This window comes from Acyrthosiphon pisum, chromosome A1, assembly GCF_005508785.2.
Source record: "Acyrthosiphon pisum isolate AL4f chromosome A1, pea_aphid_22Mar2018_4r6ur, whole genome shotgun sequence".
Lineage (NCBI taxonomy): Eukaryota > Metazoa > Arthropoda > Insecta > Hemiptera > Aphididae > Acyrthosiphon > Acyrthosiphon pisum.
The window spans coordinates 8,776,010-8,784,503 of record NC_042494.1 but is presented as its reverse complement, the minus strand read 5'-3'; positions in this window follow the sequence as shown (position 1 = coordinate 8,784,503).

Genomic DNA, 8,494 nt, shown 5'->3' with positions numbered 1-8,494 from the left:
ATTTTTTAGAATCATATTGTTTTTTTGGTTAAAATTACAAGGCATTTTATTTAATTTTTAATTGATTAATTTTTACTAAATCAGACTTTACCAGATTAGACATTTTTGACATTGACAAATTTTTCCAACTTTGATTTGTATAATAATTATCTAAATTATAAATTAAAATGATAAATAAGTATGTTTAATATAAGTTTATATATTACAACTATTTATTACACTGTTCATTTTTCTATTAAAAGCCATGTTCATCCTATATAAGTTTATTACCTATACATTATCTTTTGATTAACACCAGGTGAATGCTCCCCGTCAACTCCATACTCTACCTACTCTGCTCACTTAGACCAAAAATAACCACCAGAAATAAACAATTAATTTATAAAGCTAGATCAGTGTGGTCCAATAGACACCAAATATGAGACACTGATAAACCTGCCATCCTTAAATAAATATTCAGGCATTCTAGTTGATTACGTGCGGGAAATCAGTTCTGCTCCTTAGTACATCAAGAACAATAACCTAAAAATTCTAAAGCTCATCTAATTAACTAAATTAAACTACTTTTTATTCAAATTTTACCCATTATAAAAATCAGATAATTAATCGACTATCATTTCACAGAATCTCTGTTAACACGCTGTAGGCGTCTTAAACGAACCTATATTCTAGAGATCTTTTAATATGTAAGTACCTACCTAAGTCTTACTTATTTATAATAATATTGTTCTTGAACAATGACTGAGGTTATATGGTATTATGTTAGTGTAAATCTTGACAGTTCATATTCATTGTATGTGAAGGAAAAAAATAAAGGACAAACTTTTTCTTATATCAATATTTGAAGGAAAAAATGCGAGACTTTTAGGTTTCTAAGTATTACTAAGTGTCTATGGTGTTAATAGTGCTGTACATATTTTAAAAAATTAAGTCTGAGATGGTATTTTTACGCAAAAACTATATTATATTATCAAATACAATATTTATTTTTGGTTTAATAATATTATATCCACAATAAATTATTCCATAGAAATAAGCTGACGTACAATAGAACTGTTTAATGAACATTGTAAGTTCTCGTTTATTTTCACGTATTTAACTAGCCACCTGTACCATCTATTTTCCATCATATAACATGATTGCATAACAACTTCTACAACCATTAAAACCATCAGGCCAACGGCTAGAATAGTTGTGCTTTATTTATTTAACAGTAGTCCGCAACGCCATAACAGTGTGTAACATGACGTTTTGAAACAACTTATGCGGTATAAAGCATTTCAATGTAAAATCAACTAATTTACCAAGGAAGTGCCGTAAAATTGTCCGTTTTGTGTAAACAGCTGCCGGCCATGTTTTGCACATACGATCAATACATACAAAATAATAGACGAGTACATTACTATTCATTTAAAAATATGTAATGGCTTAAATTAAAAACAAATGTTTGCATTTATATTAACTGTGTGATGTAATGAATTGTGGTCACTATTATTTTACATATCTGTTGTGTATTTTTATTTTTTATCAATTCAAATAATTATTGATGATAATATTTGAATTTTAAAGTTAATATGTAAAAATTATATTTCAAGGTTTTTGTCATGGAAAATTTTGCTAAAAACTAAGCACATCCTCATTTCAAAATTCATTCTTGTGGGTGATAGAATTGCGTACCTAATGCGTTTAAATGATTGTTTTTTTTTTTAACACAGATAGCATCCACAATGTTTTTTGCATTTTTCTCAAGTTTTTAAGTACCACATTATGAATAATTTTAATTATAATTCATAATACTGAGACGGAATTTACATAGTTTAAAATATAGTTTTACCAAATTAATATGCCTGACTGCCTGACTGATTTAGAACTATGAATAGGTAACGAATATACCACATATTTTATCATTAAAAGTTATTGTGTTAAATTACTAAGCATACATTATTATCAGTTACTCCTCTTAATAAAGCTCTTCTATATAATTTTGTACACACTAATAATTACGCAAATATCTGTCTATTGTTAACAACCTATTGCCTATTGGTCAACGGTGCCCGTAAATCCCTACCAAGCAAACATCAGATAATATACTTTTTAGTATTTTCGATGCTGAAATAATTAATTATGTATAACTATTAACTTGATATACTGATCTGTAATATATCACATAAAGTTTAAAATAAAAAAAGTATTATTATATCACTCTTGTCTTAGTTAGCATAGCCCATAGGTGAAACTTAGTATAAGCAAGCTGGGATAACGACCACTGGGCTTCGGAACGTCAAACACAGAGTGGGGCTCTTTCAAAACTAAAACTTAAATCCTTCATACTTAAGATATATTTTATTTATTAATTAATTTGCATCTGGGAAGGTTAAATACTTAAATACAATCCAAGTAAAATTATAGCTTCATCACTTTCACAAATAATACATTTTGCTAAATTCAAAAACGTATGGATTAAGCTATGATAACTATTGATTAAACCTACTTTAAAAGTTTCAAGTAACCGTAAATAATATTTTTATATTTATATTTTTTAAAAGTTCAAGATTTTTGACTAAACGAAGAAAAGAAGTAAGGAAAGGTCACTCAGCAACAGTGCTACATTTTTGGTTTCTAAGTGTATTATCTAAATCTAAATGTATTTAATATTATACAACGCAATAAACTACAGTAAATATATATATAAGCTTTGCCATTAAAGCGAACGGATTAATAAAAAAAAAACTTTAAATATCTATACAGTTATTCATTTTTTAATCATAATAAAATAAGGAAATCGTTCACTGAGAAATCGTTAATTTGTAGAATATCCAAGACACGGTAATTTTTTTTAGAGTTACACCGAAAATCAAAATCGATTTTGTCAAAAACTGATTTTGCATAAAAATTCCAGTTTTCTTAATTTTTATGTTGTTTTTCCGGGCGCTTTTGAAAACTATTGGGAATTTTTTACTTTTGCTTTTTAGTTTTAACTTCCCGAGCACATCAACTAGGTTCACTTTTCCATCAAACAAGATACTGTTGAAGAAAATCGAAGTAGTTTTACTGTCCCAAACGGTGATGACAAACACAAAAAAAAAAAACACACACACACACACACACACACCATTGTAAAATCAATACGTTCATCGCTCCGCTCAGAATCTAAAATACTGTATGAGTACAGGTTTTTCATCCCATTTTTAAAATCATAATATGGAGATGACCGAATTAAAACGGGACAAAAAGTTTCCCGTTGAAGATTATCGGGACAATGGTCAATGGGTCCCGTTTTAAATGGGAAGTTCAGCCGTACGGGTCATTCCATAGACCCTAAACTCATACCATTTCATATTTCGTATTACGTTGAAGTATCAACCATAATCTGATGTAATAATAAATCAAGAATTGATTTCTGTCAACATTCCGATGCCGATGCTGTATCATAAAATTAAAGGCAATATCGATAAATATCGTTGTGCATCACTGTATAATATTATTATATATAGTCAGAATACCTACCAATATACTGACATAATATAATCATGTTTGCTAAGCCCAAAAGCCACTAGACACCACAACATAAGTAAATAATACAGACGAATAAAAGACCCTACCTAAATCTCTGTATTTTATGTCATATGTTTTTGAAAGATTTGTGTCTAATACAATATTGCCATGCGACGGCATTTGTCGTAATGTCACAGTTTCATCTTTTTTTACCGTCTATATTATATTTTATATACGATTAATCCTTATAATACTCAATTTTGTTTTCGATTCTATTATCATCACACGGTCCACCGAGTTCAGTGGGTAGTGACGCTGTAGCTATAGGTACAGATAATCGAATGCTTTCGCTTTGAATATAAATATAAACACATAAACAAATAACGTCATTTTCAGTCTTTATTCACGTACAAAAAAAGTGTTTAATATAGTTTCGTGCAAAATTGTATTATTCAAACACATGAATTTTACGTCAGGACATTTTTTCTTCAGTCCCAGCGAAACAATATACTATATTATGGTATTATTTAAAACTCAACTAAAACGAACAAATGTAATAACCTTAGTATTAATAATTTTGTGTATTATAAGAACATACATAATTAAACATAAAAATATAAGTGAGTAGTATATAATTATATAATAATAATAAAACGATGTTTAATATAAATACTATAAGTAATTAATAGAACATTAAATACTTACAGCGAAACATGCATTATATATAGGGAAAAAAGCAATTTTTTCAAGCGTTGCGATCGTTATGAAAATGCTCTTTAAAATTGTTTAAAACGTACAGACATCATGTGAATAGGTACAATAAATGTGATCATAAACAACTGCAAAACCATTAAAGCCCATAATCGAGCTATACTTGCAATCATTACCAGACAGTCGAAACTGTTTTTCTAAGATTAAGTTAAACCTGTAGGTAATAAAATAAATACACTATAATAATAAAGTTTCGTCAATAGGTCATATTTCGTTTATAGAATAAAACCATTGTCGATATGATATTATATATTTATATCAACAGATGACTGTATTGACTTTTTTACAGTATATAATATTATTACCCGATAAAACAAATAAAGGTCATAAGGGTGCTAAATTGAGCCATGCGATTATTACAAACATTTTTATGTGCATTAAACACAAAGAAATAATTTTCATTTTTCGATAAAATTTTTTATTTGAGTTCATGAACAATATGCGATTACCCATGATTATTTATTAAATATATGAAAAATATAAACATTATAATAGTTTAAGTTATATACAGTGTGTTCCGAGGTTGATACAAGATTTAAGGAATGTGAATAAAATATAAATTATTTTATCAATAAAAATAGGTACATTCAATTTTAAATTCATTAACTCAACTATATTATACGATTATAATATTACTATATTTATTTATTTATTTGCAAATGTTCTTCAAGAGGATGATGGGCCGCAACATGTCCACATATAAACACTAAAGTAAATTAAACAATAGACATATTTATTTTTATGTATTTGGTATGTATTATAGACTTATAGTGAGATAGAAGTACGGTTTTTTTTCAATAGGTAACCATAATAGCTAGTGCCATGTACCGTTAGTTGTTAAGTAGTTAACGTGTATCGCTGATAGCTGTTAATTGATCACAATATTCTTTATATATTTTTTAATTGCAACAAACCAATTTAGGTAATAGAGTTTTGAAGTAAAGTACAGTGTTTTTTTATTATAATGTTTTTTTGTAATCTATACCTTCTCAAAGTACCATTTGTTCGTACAATCGATAAAGAGGCAATATAAAACTTTAGGAGGTCTTATGCTAACCCAAAAAGTCTTTGAAGAAAAAAAGCAAGATAATATAACAATTGAAGCTTTTCCGATATGCCCAAAAATCAAATATTGTTAGTGACTTAACATTTCAAATACTTTTAATAAATTATATGAATGTATAAAATAATTATTAATAAATATGTGCTTATTGCAGGTAATAATAACTCAGTTTCACAATAACTATTTTTAGTACCAATAAAGTGTATATTGAAAGTAATATAATATTATATGGTATTGTTCTATAGTATAATACTATTCTACAATAAAGCATAATAATTAAATAAAAAAAAAAAAAGAATACATACAACAATGATTGCATGAGAAGTGAGGCAAAGGCCCTCCAGATGCATCCAGTGATAGAACCCAATATTAATTTTTTTGTTTGTAAGTTATTTAAATGGTTAGTAAAGTTGACCGTTAATCATTCAATAAATCTCAACAACATTTTATTTTAAGACGGCGTGTGAAATTTTCAGGAAATGAGTTGGATACAAATTCAAAAATTAGAGGGTTAGAGTGAGTCTGTAATTTAGATTGACATTGTTTATAATGTTTGGTGGCTTATTGGTATACTGATTCTACTTTAAAGTAATACATTTTGAAGTGTGATATTTGATATCTACCATGGTGCAGAAAAGATAATGCGGATAGAACTACTATTATTAACCTGTAAGTTATTTTGATTTAATCCTTCTATATTATGGTATTAAATGAAACTTAATATAACTCGTAAACTTAATATAACAATAAGTTAATAACCTAAAGTAATTGTTGTACTTAAGAGTTATCGAATTTAAAGATTTACTCTAAACTACCACAAAAATCGTAATACCACTTAACGTGGATAGGAAACTCATAATTTTTTGGGTAGGTATATATGTCACATAATATTATATGTATTGTCAATAGTCTTCTAAACACTACAACACGTGCACAATTCACTTAAACTTTTTATTTTTGGCACCACAAATATATAGCATTGTTGACTAAGGTAAAAAAAAAACATTTTAAACATTTAACAAATTCCGTTGATGTTTGCTTAGTGTAACACATGTATTACCACTGGGTCGCGTTTCAGTAGTGTACATAACTACTATAATATAATTTAGATACTTTCTTAAATACAATAACTATTATTTTTGTATGTCGTTGTGTTTTATTTATTTAGTATAACATTTATTTGAATACCTATCTACTAAATTGAATTATGATTTTTTTTTTAAGACGTCATTATCAATCCATTCAGAAATATCGATTTACCTTTACGAGATGCCTGTTATATTATAATATTGTGTAGGAACGTTAAACTATGTTTAGATTAGGCTTAGTTTTTAAAACCATTAAAACCAAACAAGATCTCGTATATTTCAAAAATGGTTTGAACACTCAATACAATATATACATATTATAAAAAAAATAAATAGATATATTTAGTAACAGGGATGAATCGAATAATATTTTACACATTCTAGATGCATCGAGTATAATATAGACAGATATTATTAAGAATTAATTATAAAAAAAAAAAATGAACCATATTATCGTGAAATACAAATATAAATTGAAGTACTTAAATAAAGTAACCATACTGTCTATGCCGTATTAAACGACCATAAAAAAATTCTTAAATATCGAAAACATTATACTTGTGGGCTATTATTTTGTATCTTGCAGCAAACACAAATGCATTAATATGATTGTTCTGAAGCGGCAGTCAACAATAAGTAACACATTTTTTTAGACCCATATAACAGAAAGTTTTTTTACTTTTACTTTCTCTTAGGCAAATATTGAATACTTTTTTAAATATTTACTTATTGAGGCGGTTTAGATTAGTATATTATGTTATTCTAAGAATTAGGAAATTACACTTGGACCTTTTATATGTTGTATCATACATTAACCAATATCTTTTCGTATCTGCCTTGTAATCATATTCCTGAGAATCGATGTATTTGTATTTCATCTTTATGATTGACTATCAGAATATGGATAAAAAGTTACAATATTGTAAAAATATAGTATTTATATTTCGGTTATTGAAAATTCAAATAATCTCGTAGATTATACGTTGTATTTTACTGTTGATATGGAATTCCGCAAACAATACTTGGAATATTTTTTTAGATTTTCTGTATTAAATGGTTTTGAATGTAAAACATGGTCAACAATGGTCCGGTTCGTATAAACCTTATTATTTTTTATTTTATTTATTTTCATTTAAAAAAAATTTATGGTACATATTATATACATTGAAATTAATACAAAATATTAATACTTATTAAATATGAAATTGTACATAAACGATTGTCTCCGTACGCTGAGCTTGTTGTGGAGACAAGGATGGTTCTTATAAAGTTTATCGTACCTATTTGTATATAAAAACCAGTGAAACAATAAAATAAAGCAAATCATAACAGCATAGGCGTAATTTCGCTAAAATTCAGGGGGTGCAAAACTAATCAGGAAAGTTACAAACTTTCTACAAAATGTCAAAATCCCTCGTTTCACTTGCAAATTTATTTACAACTTATTACTCAATTCCAGTCCCTCGATCAAAATTGTATACACAATTTAATATTATCATTAATATGAAGTAAGTAAATTGTATTATACAAATTAAAATAATTAGTCAATACTGTAATTTATTACATTGATATAATAAATATTAATACATATTAATCAACAAAATTAAATTAAACTTAAACGTCTACCATGTACAGTTGCTGCTGCGTTGAACTCATCGATTACAATTTTGGAATCTATAACTCGATTCCTTTCAATTTGTAATATTGCTAAATCAGACAGTCTTTCTTGTCCCATAGTTGATCTGAGGTAAGTTTTAAGTCTTCTCAAGCAGGAAAAACTTCGTTCACATGACGCAGTATTTGTAGGTATTGTCATTAATAGTTTTAAAATTTCGGATAATAAAGGAAACCCATCTTTAATTTCCCCTTGTTTCATATAATCTAATTTATTTTGAAATAAACTATTATTTGAATTGATTTGTTTAGATTTGAACATTCTATTAAAGATTTTTAGTTCTGCTTGAAGTTCATGATTATCAACTTATAGTCTTACAAACAATGTCCAATAACTTTTCATCAGATTTCATAGTAAATACATTCATCAGCCCATCCAATATTTCTAGTTCATTTTCCTGAA